This window comes from Balaenoptera physalus (assembly GCF_965194825.1).
Source record: "Balaenoptera physalus genome assembly, chromosome: 3".
Lineage (NCBI taxonomy): Eukaryota > Metazoa > Chordata > Mammalia > Artiodactyla > Balaenopteridae > Balaenoptera > Balaenoptera physalus.
The window spans coordinates 89,502,620-89,520,980 of NC_138890.1; the positions used below are offsets into that span (position 1 = coordinate 89,502,620).

The 18,361-nt window shown below is 34.9% G+C and overlaps 1 protein-coding gene across 5 annotated transcripts in view; it reads left to right on the forward strand.

Annotated features, from left to right (window-relative positions):
• Positions 1–18,361, forward strand: part of FBXL17 (F-box and leucine rich repeat protein 17) — a 468,543-nt gene that overhangs the window by 209,611 nt on the left and 240,571 nt on the right. The gene's annotated exons all lie outside the window — the stretch shown is intronic.

An 18,361-nucleotide genomic window follows, 5' to 3' on the forward strand; every position in this document is an offset into this window, starting at 1 on the left:
TAGTAGATTGAGGAGTTTTGTTTACTTTTTTTAAAGTGGGTGAGACTTGAACTTGTTGGGAGGCTGAGGCAAAGGAGATGAGAGATGGAGAGAGATATAGGTGAGAGGAGGGAGAAATTCATGGAGGGAGGTCCAAGAGGAATTCAGGAGACATGGTTAGGAATAAGGGAATGTCAGGAGGAATTAACCTTGAGAGGGAGAGATATCCTCTAGCTCTGAGAATAGAGGGTGGATGCTGATTAAACATTCCTAGGGTTTGTGGAGTATAAGAAGTTGAATGAGTACATGCTCGATGGCCCCTAATTGTTCTTTGAAGCCAAACTAGTTCTGAGATAAAAGCCCGAGGCAATGAAGGAATTGGGTAGGGCCCTTGGGACGGGAGCTAAAATTTGGAAAGCTGCTGTGGGAAGTGGCAGAGGGAGCTGACAAGCAGAATATAGAATTGCTGAGCGGTTTTGAGAGCTTGGAAACCATAAATTTGTAGTGGCACCAGTCCACATGGTTGTTGTATTTCCTTCAGCAGAACTCAGCAGCCCAGTGATGAAAACTCAAAAAATATTGATTGAAACTGAATCTGGAGGTGCTGTGAACCTAGGATGGTATAAGACAGGTATCAGATTCCATAAATTCAAATTTGTAGATGACAGTGTAGACTCAATAATCCTATGAATTCTAAAATTAGCAAGTGCTGTATCTCAGGTGCTAAATGGACATAATTTGTTTCTTATTTAGTGTTTTCTATTCAGGAATATCCTCAGTTACTTAAAAACTATACATTCACTCTACATCCCCTTCCCCTACCCACACTCTTCACCACACACACACATACACACTCACTGTAAGTATGATGTGATCTTAATTCTTCTAGTGCCTATTTTATGCCTGGAAGCTTCCTTATTTCAGTCAGATCACTTACTCTAAGTATTGAAGATTTCTAAATTGGTCATGTAAGAATACAAGTTTTTTCTTTGATGAATGATGTCCCTTGAAGGGAAATAAACGCTCTTTCCCAATGAATTAGTAAATCTGAGGCACTTCTTACCTCAGAGTCTAGCTCTTATGTGGCCCTCTCCGTAAAACTTGCCCTACGGTTTTTTTCCCCTTTTAGATAGACAACCTGATCTCCTCTGCCTGCCAGTTCTAGCAGCCTGTTTTCCATACCTTGTCCGTAAAGCAGCTCTCACAGAATTTCATGGCTTTTTCCATACACTTTTGAGTTCTGTGAATGCAGGGACTGAGTCTTTGTACTTCCAGTGTCTCCCTGTTGCCTGGTACAATTTAGACAGTAAATAAGCAGTAAATAAGTAATAAAGGCATGAATAAAATAATAATAAATGCATGAATGACTCATTACTTCCTCAGTGTAAAGGCCATGAGTGAGAGAGAGGAAGAATAAAACTTTATTTGTGATTAGCTATAATTTCTCTTTGCCCCTACACCCCACTGCAGTTCCTCTGGTTTACCTTTGCAATTCAAGAAGAGGTGTTTACTTTTCTGTTTGATATCAAGCCCAGTTATTCTAGGCAATGAAATAGGCAGAAAGCATAAAATTGCATACAATCTAAAAGCCCACGCAAAATATTTTACCAAAATTACTGTGAGACAAAAAAATTGAGAGTTTTAAATTTTCCCTTTTATTCTCTATGCTTAAGTTCTATGGATAATGCATATTTAGAGTAAAGCCAATGAAAAATTAGCCAGACATATCAGAAGACAGAGAAAATGGGAAAGAAGTAAAGGTTTTCTATAAATGTCAGTAATCTTGATGTTTGTAGTCTGAACCATATTGTCTTTGCTTGACATGTTCTCACTTTTGCTCATAAGACCCTTTCCCCTAATAAGCTAGTCTATTTTTTTTTTTTTAATAACTTTGGACAAATTCCTTAACAATACATTATCTTGCTAATAGTCTTGTCCTTTTGATTTTGGATCTTTAAGTTATCTTTACATTATAAACACCCTAGTCCTGAGAACTTTTATGGGGAGTAACAAAAAATAGGCACAAAGATTTTAGAAAAATTAGACAAAGTAACTTAAAATTTAAGTAATAAGCAGTTATAAATAGTTTTAATAGCTTTGGAGTTTTTATCTTAGAAGTGTTGTGCTCAGATTATCAATAGTCTAGCCATAGATAGTGTATTTCCTAGCAGCTCATCCAGTTTTCCTGGACCTAAAGTTAACTGTAATGCTCCTCTTTTCCCCATCATTTGAAGTTTCACATTGTTCAACAGATACTGTATGAAATAAATGTAAAAGTGGTCATGTCAGACTATTTATTATGAGGAAGAGGGCACTAACAAGATACCTATCCAGAAATTTTGGTTATCAAACTGATTTCATGACTTTCACTAGACATACATCATTCACAAGCACAGTGCGTCTTCTGAAGCAGATAATTGTTGGGCAGTGATAAGCTCTGGAATAATTAAATGCTCTCATCAGTATACAGTTATCACCTAGAGCAGCTTTTTCAAAGGAGGCATGCCGCTTTACTGTCATACGTGATTACCAGCCGGTGATCATGCCAGTTTTTTAAAACACAGAGGTTATGGGTGACGTTCCTGATTTTGTGAATGTGGGTGATAGGGAGATTAGGAGCCACATGTCCAGATGTGGAGGCAAAGTGCAGGTAGGAGGCTTTTCCCAGTAACGCAAAAGAGAGAGCAGTGGCCGATCCTCGTACCCTCCTGCCACAAAAAGCAGCCTTAGGTAGGCAGCACGTGCTGTATATCATGTGGTGCAGATACCCAATTTCCATAGAGGTAGGATGAGATAAATTACACTTATAAGAAATGACACTGAGTGTCATTATCCTTTTTTAAAAATGACAGACATTTCAAGATTTTTGCATATTTCATGATTTAACATTATGATTTTCATCATAGAGGAGATGTATTTAGTTCATGGAGAATTTCAGTTAATGGCAACTTCTATAATACTATAGGTTAATATGGAATTTCTGATGACTCTAGTTTTTAATCTTTATTATTTTTTGTTTAAAAGATGGGTGATGTTATCTGATCATCAAAGTGAGTTTCTTGGAATTTAAAGTAAATGTGACCTTTTCTTTATATATGTATATGTATATATAATTTTAAGTTATAGTTTTAAAGTAATAAGTTAAAACCTGATTTCAAAATAACATAACAATCCTGGATTCATTAAATTTTCTTTTTGTGCTATATTAAGAAAAAGTGGAATGATCAAAATAACTTTTTTCAGACTAATATAGAAACATGAGGGTTCCCTCTGAGTTTGGACCACATTTCTAATAACCACTCACAGAAACTTCTGGGATTACCAAGTCCTCTAAGTTTTCACTAGTTTGGGCTCTTTTCACAGTGCAAATTTAGTATCATTATAAACTTTTCTTCTGAGGGATCAGTTTTATGTATTAGTAGATAAATTTTTTGGTGTAAGCACAGTACTATTAAATACTACATTGTGTGTGTGTTTGTGTAGATTGGCTATAGCAGTTCTTGTAGCTACTTCTTTGACCATAGTCCTTCATGCCATATTGCCTGGCTGGGCAAGAAAAGCTAGTTCTTATATCCACAGCCCACTTTAGGACAAGAAATACCATTGTTTAAACTTGATTACAGCATACCAAAAAACATGTTACTGAAACTTGCTATCACTGCAACTTAGTGGTTTTGGACCTGATATATGAATACTTTTTTCTTATATTTAGCAAGCTTAAAAGTCCATTTTCCCTTTTGTAAGAATGAATGAAACTCATTCAGAGGAAATGAATGATTCAAGAAACATTAACCAGTAGTAATTTGAATTAGTTCTAGAGTTAAGCTCATAAATAGATAAAAGAGGGTCTTTCCATTTCCAAATCTAAGAGATTTAACTTAGCTGCAATATTTTTCTTTTACTGAACACAGCACACATGTATACATATACACATTTAGAGGTGAAAACAGAATGTTTTCTTCAAAAGGAATCTTACTTTTTTCTCCCGTATTTGGAAATAGCAACTGTTGTTGCTCATCGATGATTGAAATACCCCTTATCTTTGCCTACGAAGTACTAACTGTATTGGAGACACTGACAGCTGGATGGTGTGAGAGGAAGAGGTGAATATTTCAGAACTTCTTTGCCTCCATCCTGCTGCTCCCTAAAATATTCATCTAAAATGTTTCTTTTTCGGAGAGATCAGAGATGTTCAACTTATTATAGAGATTAGAATGATTGATTAGAGAGGAAATAACTGTCTTATTTTTCTACCCCTGAACCCCAAAACCCCGAATCAAAAATTGAGAAGAAAAGGAAATGCCAAATGCAAATGTTACCTTTTAAAATAAAGACCTTTTTACTCCCTTCCTGTCTCTGGTTTTCTCAAAATTCCACATGTAGCCAAAGTTCCTTGCTGTTTAGTCAAAAAGAAAATTTTAAGACTGTAAAGAATTGTGAAGGAAGCCAAACAGTAGAAACATCTAGATTTGTTCACTTCACTGCTGATGAGTGCTTAAGGCATTAGCAGAGGACTGAATCTCTTGCAAACATGGTTTGAATCTCAAGGATGCGTGAAGTTAGCCAAGTCCCTTTTCTCACCAAGATCCAGATGCTTGCGTAATTCTTACCCTTTTGAATGTCAGGGTAAAATTACCAGGAACAAAAATAGCACGTTGTGAGTAAGTATTCTCTTGACTCCTACCTTTGCTTCTACTCCTCATTGAAACCATCCTCTTGAAACATGAAGGAGCTGTATCAAGGAGTGGTTTGTGGTGGGGTCTTATCTCACCTTAGAACCACCACCAGCTTTCTCCCTCCAAATCTATGCTAAATGAACAGATAGCATGTAAACACTATGGGCCAATTATATAAACACACTGGTAAGATGATTTCCATAGACGACCTCCTCCCATCTGATTGACACCCCAAACCCCTTCTCTAATGAAATTCTGAAGCTGCCACCAAATATATGGAATATATTAGGTGGTTGCTAATCTTTTTAAGTCTGTAAGTTTTTGATTACAAAGCATTATTTTGGACCATAATAGATAGCAGTAATACTTTCTGTCTAAACATATAATAACAAAAAATGTATTTAGATAATGCTGTGATTATTAAAATATAAATTTATGAAACACGTTTCTAAATTCATAGCAGCTCTTTGTCAATAAGGAAGAGAGGGCTTCCCTGGTGGTGCAATGGTTAAGAATCCGCCTGCCAGTGCAGGGGACACGGGTTTGAGCCCTGGTCCGGGAAGATCCCACATGCCGCGGAGCAACTAAGCCCGTGTGCCACAGCTACTAAGCCTGCGCTCTAGAGCCCGCGAGCCACAACTACTGAAGCCCGCGTGCCTAGAGCCCGTGCTCTGCAGTAAGAGAAGCCACTGCAATAAGAGGCCCGCGCACCGCAACGAAGAGTAGCCCCCGCTCGCCACAACTAGAGAGAGCCCGCGCGCAGCAACGAAGACCCGACGCAGCCAAAAATAAATAAACAAAATAAATAATTAAAAAATAATAATGAGGAGGAGAAAGAAAAGGAAGTGCAGTGGAGGCTTAAGGCATAGCAGAAGTGGAGGGTAAGGAATCATGATCTGAGAAATTCTACAGAAGAAGCTGCCAACCTATGGGTGACTTCAGGAGCCAGGAGGCTGTTGGAATTAGGATTGGAAATCAATGGATACATCAGTACAGTACACATTTTACATATATGTATGATCTTAAAGTCTGCTCCTTCATGGAGAACTTCCAGTATTTAACATTTTGTCACAATGTTAGTCTCCTTTGGTGCCTCTGAGGATAAAATTGTGCTTTTCTTTTCTTCACTGCACTGTGCCAGGCACTCCTTGGAAAGAGAACTCTGCTATTATCTTAGAAAGAGTGGCTGTGGTTCAGTTGTGTGGTTTGAGGGAAAAATTAGTTGCGTTTTTTATTTGTCATTTTCTGAAATTACATCTATCTGTTATTTTTAAATTTATGGGTAGACATAACAAGTATGCCCCAGTTTAAGAAAACCTGATGTATTAAATTATAAAATAAAAAATAAGACAAATTTAAGAGGGAGTTATTTCCACGATAAAATGATTTCTTAAAACAGACAGAAAAAGGATTGTCTCTTTGGCTCTCCTGATATAGTTTCTATATTTATTATTACATATTTATTCATATATTTGCTTCCAACTCTGATTTTGAGATGAAATACAAGGTTTTTTTTGTCCTTCCATATAATTTCCCTTGGTGGTCTATTACGGTCATGTAACAAATACTAGAGTTGTCTGCCATTGGACTTAAGAATTGCTATTTATTGGTTTTTTTTGCCATTTTTGGAAAAATGAAGTTAGATATTTGGGCTTTTCTAAATAATGGTGATATATCTTCAAAACAGCTAATAAAGGCAGCCAGTGTTCAGCCTTACTTTACTGGCAGTGCTTAACTTTGTAGTATTAGGACATTAGAAATGATTTTAAAATATATATTCTTCAAAGTATATTGAGGCATTAACAGGGCAGCCAGTATGTACTGAGTACCTACTATGTGTTGGACTTCTGCTAAACCTTTTACAGATGCCAACTCATCTGACTCTCAATTTAACTGATGAGGAAAAGGGAACATAAAGATTTAAATGCATTCAAGATTTTCAACTAGTAAGGATAGACAGAATTCAAGCTGAGATGTTTGACTCTAAAACTTAAGCATTTTTTCACTCTCTTCTTTCTTCTCTTCCTCTTCCTTTTCTTTCCCTTACTTTCATTTGCTGTGTACAGACCACACCCTTTTCCTTCCTTTCCCCTCACCCCTCCATTTCTTTCTTTCCTCTACATGCTGCCTGGATTCCTGACACTGGGGTTGACACTGGGAATTCAGTGTTGCTATCAGGGAACTTAAAATTCGTTCTCCAGAATGGGCTGTTCCTTTGTGCTCTGAATGAATGTGTGGAAGAATGAATGAATGAATGGAGAAAATAAAATAGAAATTTTAGATTTCTCTTATAATTTCAAATAGCTTATTATTGCTATTAGTAAATAAGACTAACGTGGCAGATAGAATTTAAAAGGAACAATTAGGAAATATTAAAATATAGTGTAGTAAAATCTCAATGGTGTCCACTTTCCCAAGATATAGTACTAGTTGGTCTCCCCTCAAAGAAAGAACCAGATTTTTTAATTTATTTATATCTAAGAACCAGATTTAATGTAAAAATTTTTAGACACGGACAGACAGAAAGAGGATACTTCAGAGAGGAGATAGTTTATGGGAGAAGTTTGAAGTTTAATAATTTCAGAATTTTTAATGTTTTTTCCCCCAACTCTTTATTAATAGTGCCTTTTAAATTGTAATCATAGTGCTTGTACAGTTCACCAGTGTTTGCCTCCATATTCCTCTGGAATCTTCAGAGTGATCATATTCATTACTAGCTTGCTGCCAAGTGTGCCTCTGAGTGGATATTTACCACAGTTTACTTAATCATTTACATTTCCCTCTTTGAAGGGAAAATTTATTAAAGTTATTTCTGATTTTTCCCACCGCTAACAATACTGCAGGCAACATTTTTATGCATATAATATTCCTTTCTTTTGATTCCATGTTTATGTGCTGAGTTTGAGGTAAACTAATCTAGGACATCCAAATGGAGATGTTCTATTCATATTTGGAGTTACGGAGTGTGTATGAGGTCCAGCAGCGTAAACGTAAATGTTTTTTGGTGATGTTTACACAGGCTGGCCTGGGAAATCATATTACTTTTTGTACTGTAAGAACATCATTGTTAAATAGTTAAAGTGTTTGTTAAAAGGAAGTAGTAATGAAGGTAAAGGTATTTTGTAGATCACTGTTTACTTGAATGAAAGGCTACTGAAATGTAAGCTTTTTAAACTTGCAAATCAAATCAGTTAGAAAATGAAGTCCCTCTAAAGTAATTCTTAAAGAGAAAATATTATTTATATAACTTTTGAATATTTGTTATAAACACAACATATTATATGAAGCAAGAAAAGTTTATTCATTAGTGTATTAACTAATTAGGGTTTAGAACTGTTTTGTATCTAACATTAATAACAGTACGCAGATTTCAGTCTCCTGTGGTCATTGTTAACTATATGTAAGGGATAATTTTGAATTGTCAAAGCTGTGTATAAACTGTTTACACTTTTGCATTTCTTAAAAGGGACTTCCTTCAGTCAAAGTTAACATAAAATAATTTTACTCTGAATAACTAAAATGATTTCGTGAAAAAATTCCTAAAATTCAGCCTTGACATTTATTAAGATAAATTTAGATATTATAAGAGAAAATTAAAGGTTAAATGGAACCATAATTATGATAGCTATATAATAATTAGCATTCATAATTATAACAAATACTATAATGTTATTTCTGTTTTACTAACCAGTCAGTGTTCTGAATTCCCTCTGTAGTAACGATTTATGTTTTGATGAAAATGTGGCCTCTTGCTGCTCTGAGAATATAAGGGAACTCACAGTGGTGATTAGCTTGTAAGGAGGATATCCTCTCCCCCCACTTTTTTTCCTAATGGAATGCTTTATTAGGATTTTCCTTCAAAGGTGTGTATTCTCATTATTAAAACCAATAATGCCCATGTAGTTTGTCTCTCCATAGAAGCGTCTGCCTCACCACAATTTTAAATCATTTATAGTCATCCTATTAATGAAGACTCTGGGGGTCTCTTCATTTGTGATTTTGATACCTGAATTTTTGGGCTGCTTGCAGATCTTTCACAAATCACTCTTAAAACAAAATATTATTACCAGTCATGGACTTATTTATAATAGAATTCAGAACTTCCAGTGGTGAATAGTCAAGGAAACACATTTATTATTTAAGACTCATTAGATACTCAAGGAATCTTTTAATGTAACCAGGAAGTAATAATTTACTAGCGTCAGAAGTACCTTGAACCAAGAAGTTTGTGTCAGAATAGACATAAAACAGGAGTAGATCTAAACCTGTAAAGTTGTTCCTATTCCTGTTTGAAATATGTTATTTATTTCAGTAGCAGAGTCAAGAACTGCACAGAGATTTATGTGGATAGTATCTCTTGAGTTTTGCTGTTTTGCTAAAATTTGAAGGTTAATTAGAAAGACTTGAAAAACCTGGAGTAATGAAAAATATTACTTATTCTACCTTCATTTTTCAGAAACAAAATCTAAATGAGAAATATATTAGAAATGAGGACTGTAACTTTAAAGTCAGTCTTTCAGGTTCGGTCACAGCAATATGGGGCTATTAATTGAATGTGTAAGAGCTGTCCTACTCTCAGCACACCTGCCTAACGTGGTTGTGGCCGTCTTTGAGCACATAAGTCTTATTATGTAGCTGGAACACAACTGATAGTCTATATGAAGTTTAAAAAAATACAGTGCGGTATTAAAGCAGATTTTGTTTAACACTTTAAACCCTAGAAGTTGATAAATGTGCCTATGAGGTAGCAATAGAAAATAATTGTTTAAGAAATTTTCAGCATGCAGAAAAGCAGTCTTTACAAGTGAACTTTTCCTAGGTTTTTACCTAGAAAAACCTAGAGTAAAATCTTGAACAGATAGTGTTTTTTTTTTTCTTCATCCACATAAATTGAATCCACATGTAATATCAACCCTTGACATCCCATCCATGGGCCTAATAATGACATTGACACATAGTAATTTCATTGTAGTTTTAAAGGCATCTCCCCAAATTATATGACTATATCCAAATACTTATGAATATCTTTTTTCTTTTCACTCCCAACTACAGCTTTTTGATTACTAAGATATATGATTTTTCTGCTAATTTTAAGTTTTGTGATTCTTATGTTAGAATGGCAATTTCACGTGTATATGAGAGAAAGAAATTTTTCTTCCTTTCATTTCTTTCCTATTCTAAGTCTCAGTTTTGACTTCACAAAACCTTTTTAATGTTTCTTTTCTCACCTATAATACAAATTATATGTTCATGGTTATATAATAATGTATGACAAAATCTGGAAGGGAACATGAAAAATAAAAAGTTTGTTTATAAATATCCTTCCTTTAAAACAATTTTTTCTCCTGTTAAAATGTTACTATTTAAATAAAAAATTATGAAGAATAGAATTGTTTACATAGACTTATCAGAACTTTTATCAATTCTTACATGGCCTGGTCATTTTTATAGATTACTAGGCATATGTGATTTAAAGACATTGTTTATTTAGATAAAAGACTATGCAACAGTGTCTTTAAAAACCTATCCAAAAAATGGTAATTTAATATTATTTTAAATTTAAAAGATCTTAGTGTACCTGCCAATAATTATTTTCATTTATTTTGAAAAATCTTTGTTCTAATTAGGTTTTAGAATAGATTTTAGCAATCTATCATGGTAATGAGTTACTGCTTTAAGGAATGCTATTAATATATTCTCAGGAGTTATGCAACTACCGTGACATATTTTTATTCAGTAATTTTCATCTCAGTAGATACATATTTAAATAAGTAATGCTATTCAAAACTGTTCGTGAAGTCTTTTGACTCCTTTTCACTGTATAGAAAATATTAAGGTTAAAACTGCAAAGTGATTGAAGCTAAATGGGAGCCTACTTTGATTATAAAGGAAAATGATATTCAATTAGACAGTTTCATACCTGTGAGACTTTTCAACAGATAGTGGTAGGTTGTCTATTTTAAGAGCATAAATCAGACTGCAAATGGATTCCTTAGAAATACGTGTATGGAACTCTGCTTGAAGATGCAACCCCTTAATTTACAATACTGTCATCCTGTGACTGACAACCAGTGAATACATTGCATTGATTTCATAATAGCTGACGCCTATACAACCACAGTACAAATTGGTAAAACCCTACTTCGTGAAAAGACAGTGCTAAAAGGCCCTTTCTTTTGCTTTTCTCTTTCTTAACTCATGTGCCCCGTCAGGATGCAATATAGGTAGATTGATTGCTTACAGTTCAAAGAAAATACTTAAATTCAGATTTTCTGCTAACAATAATGAAGACTGGAGTACATTTTTAAGTCAATCTCTGTGATGCAATTCTCTGAGAATGCAATTCTCAGTAGCAGTTGGTATCACATCTACTTAAAAAATCACATCAACCAGAAAATTTCATTTAAATAGCTAGATGGGGAAGTGAATTTCTATAATACCATGAACATAAATGTAATAATTGAACTTGGTTGTACTTGTTTTTATAGTACAAATATTTAAATATCCAGATGTTTCTGCTGAAATTATATATAATATTGAAAAGTTTATTTTCCTTACAGTTGGCATTATCTGCAGAAGTATACATTGTAAGCTGTACTCCCCAGTGTATCCCAGTTACTTTCTTTAGCTAGTGTTGCACGATCTATATCTCATTAAAATTTTAACGTGCTTGAAAAAAACTGTGCTATGGATCTTCACATGATTTTTAACTGTGCTTTGTAGACTCTTGTTGATTTTGGTATTTTACTCAGCTATCATGACAAGCCATCAGAAGTGTTGTGTTAAGGGAAGCTTTCTTGGTTATTGTTTTTATCACAGGGTTTCTGTGTGCCACAGAGCAAGTTATAATAAGGTGATAAATTATTGTTGGTATATTAACCCTCTCACTTTTCATTTATTTCATGGCTTTCTTTCTAATTGTAATAGTATTTTTAGCACTGAAGCTGGCACAGGCTAGTTGACTAAAGAACCCTCAGTAGCACAACTGACTCTTAATATTAGAGAAAACTATACTGGAAATGAAAAGCATAAAACGTTGTCTCCCCCAATAATAGACAAAATCCAGGGAAAGCAAAAAATTATGACTGGATGATGATTAGATTTTCTGGTTAATGGAGGGTTATGGAGAAATTCTTAATAATGAATAAGTAGAGAAAGCAGAAAAAATATTGTTTCATGAAAACTTGTAATTCTGATTTAAAAATCTCAATTGGGCTTATTATTCAAATCATTTTTCAATGTTTGGATGATTTTATACATAGCATATTTAAAAATCAATTTTTAATCCATGCCTGTTTTTTTTTTGATTGATTTCATTAAAAAGAATTGGCATTAGAGAAGAAATTTTTTACAAAATGCTAAAAACTGTGATCTTTAGTTCCTATTATACTACACGCAGTTTTTTGAAACAGAATTTTAAAAATCTATTAAACAAAATTTTGGGGGGTTTTTTTTGTTGTTTTTTTTTGAAACAATGGCCTGCTGCAGAATTTTCTCCTTTCTAGTTTCTTATGTTTCTAAGCACCTCTTTCCTCATCATCTTCCTAACGCTAAGCACCTCCCTTTCTCCAAGCATTCTGTGTCAGTAACCTTTGAAACCCGAAGTCCTTTAGTTATGCTGACTCTGCATTTTACTTACATGAGTCGAACAAGCATTGATGGCAGTTTTGAAAAGGGAATCAAGATGAACAACCCTCTTGAGCTTGCACAGCTTTTCTACACTGTTTTTCTTCATATTATGTTTTGGACAGGACAATGGCAGCTGTTCGGTATTAGTCCTCATAGTAGCTGAGCATCAGAATTTATCACCGTGGACTCACCATAGCCTCAATTTGTGCTATAGTGAGGATGACAGACAATTCGAAAGCCACTTCTACAAAGACATAAATGTCTGACTCTTCCAAATTTATAATTACTTTCTTAGCCAAAAATGACTTCTTAAATTTTATGTTTATATCTTTCTCCGTATTCCTATTGGCACAAGCCAAGTAACAACAACAAAGCATAATACAGAGACACAAAGACAGGACTAAAATTGTATTGATTTGAAGATTTTAGACACCCAAAGGCTTCTGGTGACTTTAAATGGAATCTGTGTGTTGTTTGTAATATTCTCTTCAGTGGCCACTGAGATTTTTTTTTCCCTCAATGTGTCTCTCAGTGAGCTAAAGAATAGACTAAACCTGGTTATGTAAAATGTTGTGCCTTAATAGCTTTGAAGACAGTAAGCTTTTTCATCTGACCCTTCTTTTAGAAAATAGGCCCTCAGCTGACCCATGCTATATATTTGCTCTGAGAATTAATGATATATTCACATATATATGAAATAAAACTATGACTATGGTAAAAATATAAACTGGCAGTTTCTCCCAGGGTCTTAGCTGTCTAGAATGTTAATAAAATCATTTTTAATCTGAAGTAAAAATAGTCTGATTTGAATTGGATGGAATTTTCAGGTTTGTTACTTTAGCAGACAAATTTTTAAAAAATGCTTAGTGTTTTAACAAAAGAAACTGAATCTTAAATGAAAAGAGAGAGAAGTGAGTGACCCTAATCTAGTTTTACCTACAAAACCTCCAAAACAGTTTTAAGAAAATATGCCCTTGGGCTGATATCTCATATGCCAGGTTCTAGCCTAGGGCCCAAATTTTTTTTCTACCTGATTTTTAAACTGATCAAATTAGAGGCTAAATTATACTCTCTATTTCAGTTAAGCCATGTGCTATTAGCCAGGTTCTCTAGGACTATCTCTGGTCTACAGCTGACCAGAAACTACTTACCTCTGCACCTCTCGTAAACTGCACATGATTGCTCTAGAGAAAATTCTCAAAAGCCCCATTCCATCAGAGCAATCTAAAATTAAGGACTTACGAAATAGGATTTTTACACTTGTGGGTTTTTAGAGTTTTTGTTGACTATTTTGGGCTCTTTGGACTGTGAGCTTATTATACAGGTGTTGTGTTTCACTTGGTTACATTTCTCAGGAAAATGGAAGAACGTATATGGACTAAGGAAAGGTTTCTAGTTCTTCTTGGGGTTTGGATAATATTTGAATGATAATACCATAAACTCATCCAGCTTAAAAAGGATCCCCTCTCTCCCATGCACAAACTGTAACATAGTTCTGGTAACACAATGAAAATTATATGCAAATATCAGCCAGAATATCCTTTGACATAGCCAACCAAAGCCATCACCGTTGATCAAAACTGTGTGCCATTTTTAAAAAGGCTTCATAAAATTCCATTACCCACTCCCCTCCCAAAGACTCTAATAGTTACTCATAGACATAGATATAAATTCTGAGTATCTCATTTCAGGAAGTTCTTATTTCTGTCTAACTTAAATTCTAATTGATGTTTAAGTCTTTCTCATTTTGTTCAGTTTTTATCCTGACCTACTTTTATTGATTTTTCTGGAACTTTCACAAAACTTTCAAGTTCTTTATTTTTATGTACATTAATCTTGTTATCTTTCTGTATAGTACAAGTAGAAAAGATTTTAATATTTAATATTCTTTATGTTGCATTACATTTTTTCCTTGTGTGTCACTTAGATATGTATGTCTGTGGTTTTAAATGCATTCCTTTTTAAAAAAAAATAAAATGTAGGATTTTATAGCTTCTTGTACATTGATAACAAGGAAAATATCATCGGCCAGTTTTCCAACCTACATCCCTTTTCCTTGGGTAACGAGTTAGATAATTTCAGGGATGGAGTTTTATACTTAGGATAATTGCCCTAGTCGCTTTCCTGTCTCGAAAAGGGGATATTTGATTGCAGTTAAATTGTGAAGTTCTAAAGCTACGTTAGCTAAAATTTTTACTATGTCAGCAAGCAGAATATTGTTTGCACTTCTTTGCTTTTTAAATGCTGCTCAGGGAGCTGTGTAAGTTATAATTGATGCACAGAAGAGGTTTCGAATTTTATATGCCTATAAATTGGCACTGCTACATAGACTAGAAAGATGAGATTGGAGAAGTTATTTTCCCGTGAGAATGATACAAATTACTGTCAAACTGTTTATGCTTGCTCTAAAAATATTTTCAATGTACAGGTATTTGCTTACTAGCTGGGTGGCACTCTTATTAGAGTTGAATCACATTTGGAGCCAGAGTGAAATGTTTTCAGTACCATTGCTTATTGTTGTAATAGGCCAATTTAGTCATTCCAGGGCTTAAGTACCTGTAATTATGTTTGTTCTCTAAAACTCAGATAAATTTGCTTAAGTTTTGGAGTTTAAAATTTTTAAACAACTAAAGAGTTTATCTGGGCCATCCTTCTTATTTTACATGTGAAGAAACTGAGGCCCAGCGGAGTTAAGAAATATACCAATGCCAAAGACCTAGAAATTAGCATGAATGCGACCAAAATTAAGTTTTCCTGCATCACTTTGGCCCTTTTCTGATATATCTCATATCTAAGGAAATTGTTGTGATTAATATGTATTTATTTCAGAAATATAAATACCTTTCTCCTTATCAGCTTAACTTAACCTCTAGATGACCTGAAATGTGCAGTTTTGAAGATGAATTTGTAGGACTTACTTGGTGAAGTTAGCCAAAACTTTAAAACCGTAGACTAAAGTAAGCATAAGCAAATCCAATGTTTATCTTACTTTGTCAAGGCAGTTTAGTAATGTCAACATCAGGAGTGTGAGGAGATTCTTTACCACAAATAAGTTGACAGTCACTGACTCAAACTTAGTGCACGCTTTAATATAGTTTCCAAAGAATACTAGCTGGTAGGTGCTCTGTCGTTGGAACTCAGGAGAGGAACTCACAGCCCAAGGTACACAGGAATTTCAGTTCATTTTGTGAGTGCCTTCTTTTAAGAATAATGCGATATGTTTTGTATGTGAAGATACTGATTTTGACTGAGCATTTCAAAGGGTAGGTTCTTGGTTTTGCTTCCCTTTTACCCAATAGCAGAATCTAGCAAGTCGTATGTTTTGCAGTGATTTATTTTTCCTTATTGGTATGTAGAAGAGGCACAGGAATAGGGAGAATCAGCGAATGAAAGGTGACAATGAGATGACAGTTTGAGGTGTGCTGAAATAGGATGAAACTAGGGTTTGCTTTCACTCAGACTGCTGTTTTTTCTTCCGTTCTAGAAAGTAAGCTCCAAGGAAAAGATTCAGTGCTATGTCTTTATGAAAAATTCAATAATACAAAAACACCAGAATATCATTTGTTTACATTAAAGTTATCAATGGAAATGTAAACATAGTAGCTGAATATGTTTCAGTGCCCACAGTGATGTTTATTTTAAGATTTGTCTTTAGGAATTGGCCTACACACATGATTTGCTGATCTTTAGGAAGCCTCCTTCAATTACTTTGAGTGCTTGATGTTACTTTTTGGAGCTTTGCCTGTGCTGAGGGGAAAAAAAAAAAATGTGAGGTTGAGAGAAATTAACAGACTAATGCATTTCTCCCAGGAGAAAGCTGTAATAAAAATAGAGATATTTGAGTAATTCCTACAGAATTTTGACTTTCCTGTGGAAGGTTTTGCCAAAACTGTGTGGTGGCAATAAAAAAAGAAAAAGGCAAAAAACTCAACCAAGCACATACACATAGCAAGCAGTGCCACAACAAAAATATCCATTTCCTAAAAGATCCAGCATGAAGTAGGAAATCTTATATACAGCAAAAGAATAAAGAGTAAAAATCAGACTAGAAGATGAGAAATAATAATGCTTGTATCCCGCAGCCCAGATTAAGGTCATGTGTTAGCAGTATTAGAAGCAGGTGCTCTAGTGAACTAAATGTTAGGCTAATGAATGTGATAGCCCACCAATAAGCAGGTGTAATTGTGGGAGCGTGCTGTTTTCTTGCACATGCTCTTCTCAAAGGCTGTAGGAATGAGCACGCCGTGGGAAGAAGCTGGAGCAGCGATGTCTGGGTAGCTCCTCATGGGCATTTTCTCTAAAGCCTTTTGCCGACAGATAATGCACTAGACACTATTGAGAGTCATTTGCATCTGCCTCGCTGACTTTGAGTATATGGTACTCAGAGGTCTTGTTTTTATATGAATACAAATTGGCATATAGCTTAAATCCCATAATGTTGATTTTCTAATTTTACATATTTTTCCCTAGAGGTTATTTCTGTTTTTTTCCCCCTGTATGCGTGTACCTCCCATTTATGATAGTAAAAATTAGGCGCACATTTTAAGGGAAATTCTTGACTAGATTTTTTTTTTTAACATCTTTATTAGAGTATAATTGCTTTACAATGGTGTGTTAGTTTCTGCTTTATAACAAAGTGAATCAGCTATACATATACATATATCCCCATATCCCCTCCCTCTTGCGTCTCCCTCCCACCCTCCCTATCCCACCCCTCTAGGTGGTCACAAAGCACCGAGCTGATCTCCCTATGTGATGCAACTGCTTCCCACTAGCTATCTATTTCACATTTAGTAGTGTATATATGTCCATGCCTCTCTCTCACTTCGTCCCAGCTTACCCTTCCTCCTCCCCGTGTCCTCAAGTCCATTCTCTACGTCTGCGTCTTTATTCCTGTCCTGCCCCTAGGTCCTTCAGAAGCTCTTTTTTTTTTTTAGATTCCATATATATGTGTTAGCATACGGTATTTGTTTTTCTCTTTCTTTTTTATTTTTTTTTATTTTTTATTTTTTTTAACATCTTTATTGGAGTATAATTGCTTTACAATGGTGTGTTAGTTTCTGCTTTATAACAAAGTGAATCAGTTATACATATACATATGTTCCCATATCTCTTTCCCTCTTGCGTCTCCCTCCCTCCCACCCTCCCTATCCCACCCCTCTAGGTGGTAACAAAGCACCGAGCTGATCTCCCTGTGCTATGCGGCTGCTTCCCACTAGCTATCTATTTTACATTTGGTAGTGGATATATGTCCATGCCACTCTCTCACCCTGTCACATCTTACCCCTCCCCATCCCCATATCCTCAAGTCCATTCTCTACTAGGTCTGTGTCTTTATTCCCGTCTTGCCACTAGGTTCTTCATGACCTTTTTTTTTTCTTTTTTTTTCCTTAGATTCCATATATATGTGTTAGCATACGGTATTTGTTTTTCTCTTTCTGACTTACTTCACTCTGTATGACAGACTCTAGGTCCATCCACCTCACTACAAATAACTCAGTTTCGTTTCTTTTTATGGCTGAGTAATATTCCATTGTATGTATGTGCCACATCTTCTTTATCCTTTCATCTGTCAATGGACACTTAGGTTGCTTCCATGTCCTGGCTATTGTAAATAGTGCTGCAGTGAACATTGTTGTACATGACTCTTTTTGAATTATGGTTTTCTCAGGGTATATGCCCAGTAGTGGGATTGCTGGGTCATATGGTAGTTCTATTTTTAGTTTTTTAAGGAACCTCCATACTGTTCTCCATAGTGGCTGTATCAATTTACATTCCCACCAACAGTGCCAGAGGGTTCCCTTTTCTCCACACCCTCTCCAGCATTTATTGTTTGTAGATTTTTTGATGATGGACATTCTGACTGGTGTGAGGTGATACCTCATTGTAGTTTTGATTTGCATTTCCATGAGTAGATTTATTAGAAGAAACTGCAAGTACTTATCTTTACATTTTCTAACAATGTACTTAATTTACGATGCTTTCACAAAAAATTAAAATCCATTTCTCTGTGAAATATAGTGATTAAGACCATGACCTCAAGAGCCAGACTGTCTGAATTTGAATACTGGCTTTGT